Consider the following 16,126-nt stretch of genomic DNA (forward strand, 5'->3'; position numbering starts at 1 on the left):
GTAACACTTGGTGTTACACATCACTTTGTTGTGTATGTAGTTTAGCCATTTATAACGTTACCAAATGCCATTAACCCTTACCCACACCGCCCTCTTGTGGTCAAAATAATCTACACATGAACTTAGCCTTCAAAAAAGTTGAATGGAGAGGTCTGTAATTTTTGTAGTTATATTACAACTATTAGAGACAAAATATAGAAAGAAAAAAACAAAAAATCATATTTTTTTTAAAAATAAGTAAAGTGGTTGTTCACTTTCAGCTAATAATTGATGTTTTTTGTGAAAGGAAAAGTTTTCCAATATACTTTCTGTATCAATTCCTCCAGGTTGTCTAGATCTCTGCTTGCTGTCCTGCTATAGAAAGCCTCTATGCTTACTTCCGGTGGATAGAAATCTGTCCATGGTCATGCAATGGACAATCAGGTACACGGGCCGTTGTATAACTTTATTAGACAAACAATATCCAGTAGTTGCTGAAAGTGGACAACCCCTTTAATTTACATTTTATGTATATTTTATAATTGTAGATCCAGACCAAAAATTTTTTTACCCCAGTGACAATTGGAGTTTCCAAATTTTTTGCTATAATTGGACCAAGGATTATCAATAAAGCTTCATTACAGACACCTTACAGCTGATCATTGCAGTCTGGGACTATAGTAAAGAATTCAGAAAGCTTCACCCGAGGTCACAGTGGGCAGAGGGGTCGTCTGTAAGTCAGGTGTCCTTAAATAGGGGACCACCTGTACAATAAACACCCACATAGGGAAAAAAATGTATATATAACAAGAGAAAAAAAAATCTTGCAAAAAAAACCCACAATAATAAAAGACTGTGCCAGCCCAAATAGGTTCTGCTCTGTCTTTTGTGGATCAGACAGTCAGCTTATGCAAGGTGACCACACAATCGACAGCCTTATGCACTAGCCCATACAACTGAATGAGAGGGGAGCGTGCCAACTTTAAAACAAAAAAAAAAAAACAGCAAGCCCACATTGAAAAAAAACCTTTTGTGCATATTGTCTAATATTGGTTTTCCAAGTTAATAGTAATTGGATTAGCAAAAAAAAAAAAACATCCATTTCTTTTAAAACTATTGTAATATACACAGGAATGTCTGGTAGGGGGCAGGAGCGCATGACAAAGGCGCAGGTTTCTACCCATGATCCCAGATAAAATTTGCCAAGAACCATACACGATCTTTCTGGAGCAAAAGCAGCTGTGACAACCTTGTCAGGTGATTTATAATAACAGACAAGCAAGTCAGGTGCTCCAGACATTCCCTCAGATGTTTATAGCCCATAATTGTAGGTTTTTTTGCTCAAGTGACTTTGGAAATTCCAGTACATGAACATGGAGACCTAATCATACATTAAGGGAAATCTACCATCAAAATCGATCATGATAAACCATGGGCATTACTCATAGATCCAGGCATCGGGGCTGTAGTAATCGTCTTATATTTGTTATCCATGGCCTCATTCCTTTGAGAATAAACTCCAAAATTATGCTAATGACCCTGGGCTTCTACCCAAGCCCCTATGTGATCTGGCTTTACAGGCTGTTACACTGTCTCACCCTGCTCCCTCATCCCGGGTTTTGGGTTTTTCAGCACAGAGTACATACAGTATGTGTGAATATGAGGGAATGCAAGTGCTCAATAAATTAGATTATCAGCAAAAAGTTTTTTTCTTAATTAAAAAAGTTATTACAAACCGTGTTTATTTATGTTAACCCCTTTCTGACAAGGCCTTAAAGGGCTTTACTGACCAGAGAATTTCTAACAAATTTTCATACTTAACCCCTTAACGCTCTGCGCCGTAGCTCTACGGCGCAGAGGTATAAGGGCTGTATGAAGAGGGCTCACGGGCTGAGTCCTCTTCATACAGAGGTGGGGGTTTTTGCATATTGCACAAAACCCCCACCGCTAATAACCGCGGTCGGTGCTTGCACCGATCGCGGCTATTAACCCTCTAAACGCCGCCCGCAAAGTCGCGGGCGGCGTTTAAAAGACGGCGGCGCGTGGGCGCCGCCATCTTTTTTTCGATCGCCACGCCCCCGAACGTCATCGGGGGGCGGCGATCGGTTGCTATGGTAGCCTCGTGTCTTCTTTTGACACGAGGCTATCTGGCAGCTGCAGATTCGTTACAATGAGCCAGTGGCTCATTGTAATGAATGTGCTGCAAAAATGCCATATATTGCAATACAGAAGTATTGCAGTATATGGTAGGAGCGATCTGACTATCTAGGGTTAATGTACCCTAGATGGTCTAAAAGATAGTGAAAAAAAAAATAAAAAAAAAAGTTTAAAAAATAAAAAAAATTAATAAAATATTAAAAGTTCAAATCACCCCCCTTTCCCTAGAACGGATATAAAACATAATAAACAGTAAAAATCACAAACATATTAGGTATCACCGCGTCCCAAAATGCCCGATCTATCAAAATATAAAAACGGTTACGGCCGGCGGTGACCTCCGAGGCGGGAAATGGCGCCCAAATGTCCGAAATGCGACTTTTACACCTTTTTACATAACATAAAAAATGAAATAAAAAATGATCAAAATGTCGCACAGACCTCAAAATGGTAGCAATGAAAACGTCGCCTCATTTCGCAAAAAATGACCCCTCCCCCAGCTCCGTGCGCCAAAGTATGAAAAAGTTATTAGCGTCAGAAGATGGCAAAAAATTTTTTTTCTTTTTTGTACACATTCGTTTAATTTTTTAAAATGTATTAAAACACAATAAAACCTATATAAATTTGGTATCACCGCGATCGCACCAAACCAAAGAATAAAGTAGGCATGTTATTTGGAGCGAAGAGTGAAAGTCGTAAAAACTGAGCCCACAAGAACGTGACGCACGTGCGGTTTTTTTTCAATTTTTCCACATTTGGAATTTTTTTTCAGCTTCGCAGTACACGGCATGTTAAAATAAATAACATTACGGGAAAGTAAAATTTGTTACGCACAAAATAAGCCCTCACACAGGTCTGTACACGGAAAAATGAAAAAGTTATGGATTTTTGAAGTTGGAGAGCGAGAAATGAGCCGGAAAACCCTCCGTCCTTAAGGGGTTAATAATAATAATTCTTTATTTATATAGCGCACACAGATTACGCAGCGCTGCACAAAGCATGTCAAATTGGTCCCTGTCCCCATGGGGCTCACAATCTAAACAACCTAACAGTATGTTTTGGAGTGTGGGAGGAAACCAGAGGACCCGGAGGAAACCCACGCAAACACGGAGAGAACATACAAACTCTTGGCAGATGTTGACCTGGATGGGATTCGAAGCCCAGGACCCCAGCGCTGCAAGGCGTTTTTTTATGACACATGGGAATAGTTAAAAATTGTTTTTTTAAAAAAAAAAAAAAGTAGTTAAGCTACCTTTTTGAATTTTTAGTTTTTTTTTTTTTTTTTTAGGAGGTTATATTTACAAAAACTGGAGAGAAATATACTTTTTTGTAACGTATGCTATATAGTTTTTTCAGTTTTCAAATTAACTTAAAATGACCATTATAATTTTATTCCCCAGTGTGCGACGGTCCTTTTGATATATTATATGTATAATCTGGGGTAAGCAGGGCAACTATGGCAGTGGTTTTTATAGTGTAGCAGGTGTTTTTTTTTTTTGCTTTTTTTTTAAATTAGAGAATAAAAGACATTTTTACACCTGTAACTGTGGCTTCCTTAAGAGCCCTGGTGGGGCAGATGTTGGATCAGAAATGGACTGGGTCTGATCTTACCCAGCAGCTCTGATTAACCCCTACAGACCCATTGGTCATGTGACCACCAAGTCTGTATTGTAGGCAGCAGGGCAATCGCTCTACCTCGGCGCGATGCTGTGAGGAGTGGAGAAGCGGTAATAAACCGAATCTTCCTTCTCCCGATTAGCACGGGAGCAGAAGAAAACTGCAGCAATGTCAAAAGACACCGCTGCAGACTCAGGACCCACCCTAAGGTCCGCCACGCCAGAGCCCAGACCTCTCCATACAAGGTGGGTGTTTGCTGCATATTACTGACAAAAATGTGAATACTGCTTGCACATGTATTTATGAAGTGTCTGCACCAGTATTGTGTCGCGGCTGCACTGTGCCCAACACACCAAAAATTCTGCACTTTTACTATAGCGACTCAACAGGATTGTGCCGCACCCTCTATGTTAAAGGTGCACTGAAAAAAAGTTGGTGCACTCGGAGCATTAATGGGCTGCGTTGTATGTGCAACCAATGACACAATACTGGTGAAGCTCCATCTGGCCAACAATGGGAAATTTTATGAAATTTTTTTTTAAGCTGTTAAACACACACACACAGGAAATTCGTTATTGCTGGGACCAAAGAAAGGCCAGGAGCCACTGCACCTGCCATGCCACCACTTTCACAGGTAGCATGGCCACGTGGGGGGGGGGGGGTGGGGGGGATCTTGAGGTGTGGAGCAGCCTTACACCCTGAGCTCACAGAAGTTACACCACACCCCAGTAGCCTCTGCTGCTAATTAGCATAAAGATAAAAAAAAAGTATTAAAACACAAAAATAATAAAAGCTAAATTAGGGAGGAGTTAGATTTGGCTAACCTACAAGCAGGTTTCCTGGCAGTACATTTAATTAAAATGTGATGTAAGGAACCCCCCTTCTTCCCTACAACACAATGACACAGTATAGATTAGCGGTTCTTAGGTTTTGCAGCAGGTTCCTGCTTCACATTATACTGATGCCCAAAGTTCAGTCCATGAAACAAACACCGCACTGTCCAGATCTATAACTTTCCTGTGATTCAGTCTACATTTATCCACATCTATCAAAAACAGTGCAAACAGAACTATGTGCAGTTTACCTGTGTAGCATGCAGGGGGCTCCAAATTCATGAATGCGGCGCCCCCTGCAGTGCTCTGGACGTGTGTACCATTGTTTTTTGTTTTGTTTTGGTTTTTTTTTTTGGGGGGGCACTTTGTTCATGCTGCAGAATTGAGGAGTGCCTTCTGACTGAGCATTAATACACGCCTTTAGGAGCACATTTTTCCTATCTTATATGACACAGTGCAGCTGCCAAACTGGCGCAGAAACTTTATAAATACATGTGCAAGCAGATTGCACAAAAAAAAAAAAAACACACACACATGTAAAAAGTTGGACATAAAACGGGATAAATCTGGACTATTATCTTTGAAACATCCCACCACATAAAAGTTTAACATTTATACTAAAACTGAAGACATCTACCATCAAAATCCAGCATGATAAACCATGGACATTACTCATAGATCCAGGCACCGTGACTGTGGTAATCTCCTTATATTTATTATGCATGGCCTCCTTCCTTCAAAAAGAAAAAAAAAGTTAAAAATTATGCTAATGAGTCAGAAGACCTCTAGATGGGGGCATTACGAGTATTTCCCCCTCCCTGTGTGTGTTGAACCTTCCTCTGCTGTAGCGATATTACATCAGCAGAGGGAGGGGGAGGTGCTGAAGTAGCAGGTGTAGACAGTGTAACAGTCTATAAAGCTACAGCACAGAGAGCCTCTGGACCCCCCCCCCCCCTCCTCCATTACAATAATTCTAAAAGTTTAATGTAAAAGGAAGGAGGCCAGGAATAACAAAAAAAAAAAAGTAGACAACAGTCACGTGCCAGGATCCAAGAATACGTGCCCCGGGTTTATTATTCTTAATTTTGATGGTAGATTTCGTTTAGTTGCAACCCCACACATGAATGGTTGCAGGAGGCTTTACAGTTGGCATGAGTCTTGGTGGTATTGCTCACCATGTCTTCTCCCAACAAGCTGTTTTCTAGATGTTCCAAACAATCGGAAAGGGAATTCAGAGAAAATGAGGTTACCCCAGTCCTCAGCAGTCCACTCCCTGTACCTTTTGCCACATGTCAGTCTGTCCCTGATGTTTTTTATGGAGAGAAGTGGCTTCTTTGCTGCCCTCCTTGACACCAGGCCTTGCTCCAAGAGTCTCCACAGTCTCACAGTGGGTGCAGATGCCTCACACCTGCCTGCTGCCATTCCTGAGCAAGCTCTGCACTGCTGGTAGCCTGATCCCAAAGATGAAACTCCTTCTTGGGCGCCCTGGAGCCTTTTTGGCAACAATGGAATCTCTCCTTGAATTCCTTGATGATGCGATAGATTGTTGACTGAGATGCAATCTTTCTAGCAGACAAAGCCGCACCTACCGGGGCGGGCCGCGTCCCGATCTCATCGGCGTTTCTGTGGAAACGCCTGCGATCGGGAACAAGCCGCCGGTTTTTTGCACCCAAAGTGTCCAGCGGTGTGATTCTTACTTAATCATGACAGATTGATCTCCAGCCGTGTCCTTATCAGCACCCGCACCTGTGTTACTGGAACAATCACTGAAACTATGTTAGCTGCTCCTTTTAAGGCAGACCTGTAATGAAGTTGAAATGTGTTTTGGGGGAAAAAGTTCATTTTCTAGGCAAATATTGACTTTGCAATTAATTGCTGTTAAGCTGATATAACTCTTTATAACATTCTGGAGTATATGCAACTTGCCATTATAAAACCTGATGCAGTAGACTCTGTAAAAATGAACATTTGTATCATTCTCAAAACTTATGGTCATGACTGTAATGTAATTAAGCAAATCACCTTATCTTTGCTTTTTGAAACTCATTACAACAGCTATGAAAACGCAACCAAAACGCACCATGTGACCGCGCCCTCAGGGTGATCCCACACATGGCGTTTTTGGTGTGTTTTTAAAGGGCACCTACCATACACAAATCTACCTATAAAGGTAGATTGGGTGGTAGGTGGATCAATGGGAAGTGAGGATAGCCCTTTTAAGGGCTAATCCTCACGTCCCTGCCCTTTTTTGATAACTTTTATTAGATATTTATTCAAATTTACTTATGCGGCTACTGGGGCGTGGAGTAGCCGCATCTGAGAGCATGCGCAGAAGAGCAGGCCCGCGCCTGCACGTTCACTGATCCGAAACAGGCGCTGGCCTGCTCTTCTGCGCATGCGCAGACGGCAGGATCGCCGGACGAGGGCACGCAGCTACGCGGAGCTGCGCGCCGAAGATGGGTGAGTAGGAGGGGTAAAGTGGCTACCGTGGGGTGGAGTAGCCGCCTCGTGTAATCTCAGGGTGCGGTCACACGTTGCGTTTACTGCATGCGTTTAAAAACGCATTGCTACAGCTGAAGGGATATTTCCCTAATTAAACAGCTGTTAACGCTTGCGTTTACAAAACGCATGTGTTTCCTCCAATCATCGCTCCCCCCACATCATCGGGGGCAGCAATCGGTTGCCATGACAGCCACGGGTCTTCGTCAAACCCCAGGCTGCATAGTTTATGCAGATTTGATACACGAATCACATGCAAAAACCGCCAAATACTGCAATATAGTTGTATTGCAGTATATGGTAGGAACGATCTGAACATCTAGAGTTAGTGAGAAAAAAAAAAAGTAAAAATTCAAATATAAATTCAAATCACCCCCTTTTCCTAAAACTGATATAAAGTATAATAGACAGTAAAAATCAAACACATTAGGTATTGCTGCTTCCAAAATGCTTGATCTATCAAAATATAAAAACAGTTATTGACCGCAGTGACCTCAGAATCTGGAAATAGCTCCCAAATGTCTGAAATGCGACTTTTACATGACAAAAAAAAATGTAATGAAAAGTGATCAAAGTGTCGCACAGTCCACAAAATGGTAGCAATGAAAAAGTCTGCTCATTTTGCAAGAAAAAAAAAACACCTCACACAGCTCCGTGCACCAAAGTATGAAAAAGTTCGCGTATACATTTGTTTAATTTTTGAAAATGTATTAAAATGCAATAAAACCTGTATAAATTTGGTAACACCATGATCATACTGTAATCTTATGAGCCCTTTATTAAAACAAATCTTAACAAATGAGTGACTTTGAGACCATGACCTGATGTTAAAAGGAGTTTATTACATACATAAGAACCATTAAGTTCACAAATAGTTAAAGATATCAGTGTGCGTGCACACAGGCCTGAACATATAGGCACAAGCTCTAGGTATTGATTGGTGTCCATCTGTATATTAGATTTCGAAACACATGTTCATGTGCATCCAGCCTAATTTGTCAGTATACAAAGAGCATATAACAAAACTGCAGTAGTCCACATGATTGTGTGCCAAAACCAGGAGTGGTCAGATAACTGTGGTATTACATTGTGTTTAGAAACACAATGCAGATGTGTGGGGGGCAAGGGCTAAGCCCAAAGGCATATTCATTGCCAAATAAATGCATGGGATCAGTAATGTGAATATAAACTGTATAATTTATTTTGTGTCTTATACAATTTAACTGTATTAAGATTGTTTATGTTAAAAAAACATATATATACCTTGTGTGTCAGTGTAATTATGGAAGCTCTAGTCAGAAAAACCCTCCCAGTGATGGCCAGTAATCCCATAGTCTGGTGGATATAGGTTCTGCATCTCTATGGTGAGTGCAGAGGTTGCGAGTTTAAATCCGTGTCTGGGCAAAAAAAAAAAAAAAAAAAAAAAAAAATGTAATCGAATACAAAATAAATTTAGAGACTGTATTGGGAAGCGCGAGAGGTTAAAAAAACCCCAAATATGGACTAATGGCATTTCCTTGACAATGTGGTCCCTCATCTATTTAAAGGATTCCCTGACCCATCTGTACAAATTCCCAATGTCTCCTCTGAGAAGTCCCAAGCAGACAGCTACTAAAGTATCAGTGCTTGTATGCCACTTTTTTGTTGTAGAAATGATCTTTTACACTAGAAAAGTGGGCATGTAGGGAGAGCAGCACTTAAAGGCATGCAAACATTAACCACTAAACATTCACAGACTTTACAACCTGTAGTAGAGTTTTGCCTACTAGACCCAGTATGGCAGATACATTATGAGATTTATGCCTCATAACGTATACAATAAGACTTTACTATGTAACGGCCCACAGAGCTCTAGCGCATGTTTAATTTCTCCTTCGGCCAGCAGCACACATGGCGTTTTGAACCCATTTTTTGGCAGTTTTAAGCAGTCCGTTAAAAAACACACGTGTTTTTGAAAACGCACCCGTTTTAGACCCATTTTAAATTAAGTTGAGGTAAAAAAAACCACATGCGTTTTTCAAAAAAGTACTTGTTAATTAACACATGCAGTTTAAAAGACTGCTTAAAAACTGCCCAAAAATAGGTTCAAAACCACATGTGACATCACCCTTAGGGTGCTGACACATACAGCTAGCAATGCTTTTACAAATGCAATAGTAGCACACAGGGTATGCTTGTACCAAATTCACTGGAAACACACGTGATCAGGCTGAGGCACACCCCATGCACTAACATTTGTAAATGCAGATTAATGGCCGGGCCCTGCCCGTTAGCATTGCATTTGTAAACATTGCTATGTGTTATCGCAACCTGAGTGTTTGTTCCAAATCATAAGAATTTAAGTCTGAACGCACGTGCATGTGCATTAAGGGGAATTTCTTCCCTACCATGTTGAATTTCTAAGTAAAATTGCAGCATGTGAACACCACCTCAAATGTCCTGTAGTGAAACCAGGTGATAAACACATGTGATGGGAGCCAATCACTTGCCTCAAGAGTCACATGTTTACCATGCCAGCATCACCATTAAAGGCAGTCACTGCTTTTATAGGTCCTCATTGCTAAAGCAAAAAAAAAAGAAGAAAAAAAAGCGCAAGAATATCAAAAGCATGAAAGTTTATTTTTATCACTTTCTGCCTTTTTTAAAAGTCATTGACAACACTTAAACACAAAAATTGATACAGTACATCACTGATTGTTACTAAGTGTCTCCTTACATGTACGATGCAATAGTGTGAAATGGCAAACTATAGTCAACTATACATGTTTTACTGCAATGTCAAGGAAAAAGTACAAGGTAAAAAGCATGTACAGGACATTTGTAGCATACAGAAGTTACTGAAGAACAATTAAGTGATCACAGAATAGTCATGCGGTTTACAGATGGATACCGTGCAATTTTTCTCCTACAAAACAAAATAAAATTGCATCGTGATCCACCCGACAACAGCAAAACAAGCACAATATTTTACCAAACAATCCAGTTGATAGTCCTTTTTCTTCCACAGGCCGGGACAAGTGCAATACTTTTACAACACACAAGTAATGCAACAAATCCCCACCCATGGAGGAGCCAGAGGATACACAAAGCTTCTAGTTGGAGAACTCCAGCAGCAGGATACCACCACTGTCAGTTTTGCATGGATTTGCACAGCAACTATAATAAGCTGGTGCAAACCAGCCAAACTAACAGTAATGGGAGATATCAGTGGGGCAGGTAGGTCCTTCCACAGGGCACATCTCCGGCAGTACTGTAAGTGCCCATATTACAGTAGAGACTATACAAAAGCTACCTGCACTATGAGCACTTTGGCACAGCCTGGACTGATCGATTTCAGATTTTCTGGTTGGTAAGACAGGTTTCCCATAGTTACTTGCAAAAGCCTTGTGCCAAAAGGAGCATTTAGAGCAGTAGATTCTAAGCTATGCCACTAACTGCACTAGATGCACCTTAACACAAAGCAGCAAAAACCAAGACCACACACACAGGTGTCCGGCTGCAATTGATTCAATTGCCATGGCAATGCTGGAAGTGCTTAGAGTGCAGTAGGTACTAATTGCTACCTGCACTATAAGCACTTTTGCATAACCTAGACTGATCACACCGCTCACAGCTGCCGAATGGAGGAGCGCTCAATTACCTGAAGAGGAAGAACAAAACAAAGGTCAATGTGGAAACATCAAAATTGTTGCAAACCTAATAACTATAGATAAATCCACCCATCCAGTCATAGACTAGGTGTAAGGGCACACTCAGTTCAATTATTTTAGTCCAAAAGCAAGTGAGGATGATTATGTAGAGAACACATTGTAATAAGCTACGGTTTCTAATCTACTCCTGGTTTAAAAAATTAAACAAGTGAAAACCCCTAATAGTTTGCTTAAAGGACATCTTCCAACAGGATCAAGGATGGCAAGCTAAATACACTTACATACTGGTGTGTGCCCCCTGACAGATTCTACTCTTTAAGCTTCATATGCCCTTGTTTTAATCCTGCTTATTGCTATAACTTAACACAAATGAGCCCAGGGGCTCCAGGCTTTATTAACACAAATGAGCCCAGAGCCCCTCAGATTGATTTGCATCATTTAAAAACACGTTTTTAAAAACCAGAGCACAAGAAACTAAAAAGAAGATCCTCCCAAAGGAGGTACACACCATAATGTCAGTGGGCTTGTTTAACAATCCTTGAGCCTTGTGGTAGATGTCCTATAATACAGCCACAAGTTTGCAAAGACATGATTACACAGCACCATCACATCTCACAAGACAGCATAACATACACCACACAGCATACATTTGTACAATTATGCCCATTTGTATTGTAAGGCCCACATATGTCACCAAGCAGATTGTTAGCAAAATTTGGCCATCAAGTGCTGACCTCAGATGGCACATGCAACAGCAACACTAAATATGCACAGGACATTTGTCCAGCCAGGCCTACGTGCCAACATTACACCAATAGTTTACTAAAATGGAGACTAAACAGAAAGAGCAAAACCTATTGATATGCAAGTTTACAAAAGTGTATTCACACAAAACCCTCCATCTACTGATACTCGTGCAGAGCACAGCAGTGATTGCCAAAAGCAACTCCATAGTTCTTTCCTAAAAAAAAAAAAAAACACCAGGACTGATGTTCATCAACAACTTCCTCCAAGGGTGAAGTAAACAGAGGCTGGGTGCCATGCTCCCTGGACACAATGGCCACTGACCCCCGGCTTACTAGTGACCCCCCCTGATAATGGTGAGCCCTGATCATGTGCTGGCCCCATGCACTGTGCCCATAGCCCTCTCCATCCTCCTCCCCGGCCATTACCTGAGCTCGCAGGGGTCTCCTGCTCCGGACTCCGCACCACGCGTCCCTGTCCCTCGTGTTGAGATTAAAGAGAAGAGGAGGAGGGGGAAGGAGAGGAGCATGATGGGAAATGAAGTCCCGGCAATTCAAATGCCACAAAAAACGCGCCAAACCTTAACCCCTGTGGCGCTGGATTGCAATGCATGACAACTAAGAGCTACTAACCCCTCCCAACCCCTCGGAGTCAACAACGACCCCCAACATTAGCCGGGACCCCCTTCCCCCCGAGAGCTGCTACAAGTACCAGGCATTTAAATGGCCGATACACGTGCTCCTCGCCAGTCCCCGGCCCGAGATGGCTGCTCACAGAGAACAATAGATCACTCGCTGCACACTTACATATCTGCTCCAGCTAGGAGGGGGTTAATGCTACCTCATGACAGCCAAACAAATACATAAGAAAAAAAAAATAACATGCCTACAAATCCCATGGTGCAGCCCGAGAGGAAGACACAACAGGCGCCATGGGGGACAAACATCTCCCAGGCCTGAGGGGAATAAGGGGGGAGTGATGGACCCCTTTACTGTGGTATATACACTGCGCCATGTGATCGGCCGGGGCAGGAGACACAACATGGACGTGCGGGAAAGTAACACAAACAGCACAGGCCGGAGACAACCCCGTGCAGGGAGCAATCACAGCCGCGCACTGCCTGCAATCTCCTCCATCACACACACAGCATGGCCGGGGGGTGGCTGCCATACTAGCGCAGCCTACACGGAGGGGCACTCGTACAGGTGGCGGAGGCTCACAGCCTGCTGTTTACAAAGTACGTAGTTGAAAGAGGAGGACTGTACGAGCAGCCGTGCACCCACCTCACCCGAGCAGATACTAAGCATAACGCCACATACAGACACCGAATACACGGAAATGGGGGAAAAACATAAACACAACGTTACCTCATGCCCAGTGCCAAAATAACAGGGGCTTTACAAAAGTGGCGGGAAGCGCGCGCGGGGCGTCACGTGATCCCTTCCCCCCACCTCTGTCCCAAGGGCGGCTCCTTCACCTCAGCAGCCAGCCCTTACTATATCCGCTCATACAATTAGCATAATTAATGATGTCCTCCACCCCCAGAAAGGAAAAAAAATCCCATCAATTATCCCTAAAAATAAATGTCCATGTGTGTGGTAAACTCCTCTTCACTAGGCGACTCAGGGACACGAATTGTGTCACAGGGCAATTTAGGAAAATGTAATGGTTTCTATGGGGGCATTCACACCATGATCCTGGATAGGCGTGTGCCTGTGTCATTTCTAGCACACATTTTATGGAAATAAAATCTAAAAAAAAAATCAAAATACACTCTGGGGGTCATTTATCATATTTTTCCCCTTCCTTGAGCTCTTTTTGCTCCTTTTTTAAATACATTTTTTGCACCTGATTTGCCTTTGTCAAATACATTTTTTTGCACCTTCTTAAAAATGTATTTGATTAAATAAATTAAAAAAATCACACCATTGCCTTTCCTAGGCATGGTCAGGATCGGCGCGTTATTGTGCAATTATTTGCACCTATATGGGCAAAAATCAATGTTATGTAAGGCGCAAACACCTGGAAGCAGGAGAAATACAAAGACAAATTAGGCACAAACAAGGATCACTGATTGAGGCTGCGGTCACACGTACCGCTAGGCGTCCGTTCATAACGAGACGCTAGCGCACAGGTGGAGGTCCTCGGCCCGAACACACATGCGTTTCCAGGGAAAGGCATGCAATTGATAAGCCGATCACATGCTTTTCTCTGGAAACGCATGTGCGTTCGGGCCGAGGACCTCCCCCTGTGCGCTACCGTCACGTTATGAAGGGACGCCTAGCGGTACGTGTGACTGCGGCCATATGGCGAACTCTAGCGAACTTCTAGAAAAAGGCACAAAAAATTGCGCAAATACCCCAATACGCTCAAAAAGTCACTAAAATAGAACCCAAAAAAGGCGCATCAGACTAAAAATGACCCCCTATGAGTCACTGATATAGTGATTTTTTCTAGTTGTCATTTATCATAGGATTTCCTCCAGGGCGCGTTCACACGTTCCGCTATCATCGCGTTCATAACGTTTTTGACGCATTCCAAAGGCTTCAGCCTTGATCACACACATTGGGGTAGATTTACTTACCCGTTCCCGTGGCGATCCCGCGGTGCGTTGTTCGACGTAGATTCGGGTCCGGCACGATTCACTAAGATCGTGCGTCCGAGTTCCTTCCTGTGTCGCTGCTGCCCCGAGGTCTGCCGGAGTTCACCTTCTTCTTCCTGGTGCATGTGAGTGCTGATCCTGCGACACAAAACCTTTTTTAAATTCCATGGTTTGTCCGAATCCGTTGGGTCGTCCGACGGCCACGCCCCCCGATTTCTGGGGCTTGCAAGCCGGCGCCGATGCACCAAAATCCGAGCGTGTGCGCCAAAATCCCGGGGCAATTTGGTGCCAAACGTAAATATTCTGGAAGACCTTTAGTAAATGAGCCCCATTGCGTTTTCTCTGCATTTGCTAAAACACAATGTGATCTCAGCATGAATCAAGCCTTTGGAATGCGTAAAAAAGGCAGCAAAAAACGCAAGTGACTCATCGTGTGAACGCGGCCTGACACAAAGTTTCTTTTTTTGCATTTGATCATTTTGGGCACAACTTCCAACACTTTTCCTGCTCTTCTAGCTTCTCTGACCCTTTTTTTGCAAATTGTGGGACTCGGCTTGATCGCATGTGCAATTCCAGTGCAAAGTATGTGATCGGCAACCAGCCCCCCTGTTTCTTGTATTTTTAAATGCAAGACACCGGGTGATGGTTACCAATCGCATGTGTTGCACTGGAAACGCATTTGAACGCATTTTTGGCCCGTTTTTAAGCAGTCCGTCAAAAAACACATGCGTTTTTGACAAATTTACCAATTATCTAAATTCAAACTGGTCAAAAACGCATGCGTTTTTTGGAACCGCGTCCAGTTTTGATCCAATCTTAATTACGATAAGTAGTAAAACCTGTCAAAAACGGATTGGTTTTTTATAATGGACTGCTTAAAAAGGCCCAAAAACGGGTCCAAAACCCCACGTGTGCCGCCGGCATCATGCGCAAGAGCTGCTTTACAAAATGCAACACTAGCGGAATGTATTAACATTGCATGAACAAACACAACACGCAACAAATTCTACTTTCTTCTAATTTGTGTCCATGGATCTGCAAAAAAAATATGGATGGTGACCATGTGCTGCCCTTCATTTTATTACATAGGTAATCATGAGGAGAATAAAGAGACATCATCCATTTTTTTTGCAAAACGGACAAAATGGTAGTTTTTTTTATAGTTAACAAAACAGCTCGGTCATATAAAAATAATCTAATTGCGAATTTCTTCATACAAATTAATGCCCTGACAGTCGAGTTCCGCCCTCTCATTTCCATTATCCCCGTTTATTATAAATGTGCTGAATACTCATCATTTTTCCATCATCATAATAGAGGAATTAGCATCTGATATTCGATCGCTGAACACATTTACACAGGGCAATGATCTGGAATGGATGTTTATGTAAAGGATCGTTCGGGCAATGATTACCTCGTGTAATAGGTCCTTTAGTGCTAAAATTCATTAGCCTGCCTTCCACCAAGTGTTTTTTCATTTGATACAAACATTTTTGTCACATCTTAGGCTAAGTTCACACTAGAGTTCAAAGTTCCGTTCCTTACCTCTGTAAAAAAAAAAAAGAGTAAAGAACAGAGGTTTCAAGGAAATCAACCACGTAAAAATCATCAAAAAACCTACAAAAACTCACCCCCATTCCTCTTTATCCTGATCCCGGCGCTGTCAGTCACTAGTCTTGCCACGCCTTGATAATTAGCAGCACGGAGCGCAAGGACAAGATGTCCGGCAAGTCAAGACTAGCGCTGGACCGGGATGAAGATGAAGTGGAGCGGAGGTGAGTATGTGTAGGTTTTTTCAAAAATCCCATTGACATCAATGTAAAGTTTATGTAATCCGTGATGTTCAGTTTAGGCAGGGATTCGTTATTCATGCATTTTATGAATGGAAAAAAATTAAGGAGACTGCAGTACTTTTCCTCCTTAATTGATTTCCGTTACAAAATGCATGGATAACGGATGCCTGCCTAACTGACCATAACCGATGACATAAAATTTACATTGATGTCAATGGGATTTTAAACTGATACTTTCAACCTTTGTTCTTG

At 42.3% G+C, this 16,126-nt stretch overlaps 1 protein-coding gene across 1 annotated transcript in view; it reads right to left on the minus strand.

The window, feature by feature from the left end:
- The window catches only part of LOC140077158 (P2R1A-PPP2R2A-interacting phosphatase regulator 1-like), a 981,687-nt gene that overhangs the window by 766,870 nt on the left and 198,691 nt on the right, over positions 1 to 16,126 (minus strand). The window lies entirely within an intron of this gene.

This window comes from Engystomops pustulosus, chromosome 9, assembly GCF_040894005.1.
Source record: "Engystomops pustulosus chromosome 9, aEngPut4.maternal, whole genome shotgun sequence".
Classification (NCBI taxonomy): Eukaryota; Metazoa; Chordata; class Amphibia; order Anura; family Leptodactylidae; genus Engystomops; species Engystomops pustulosus.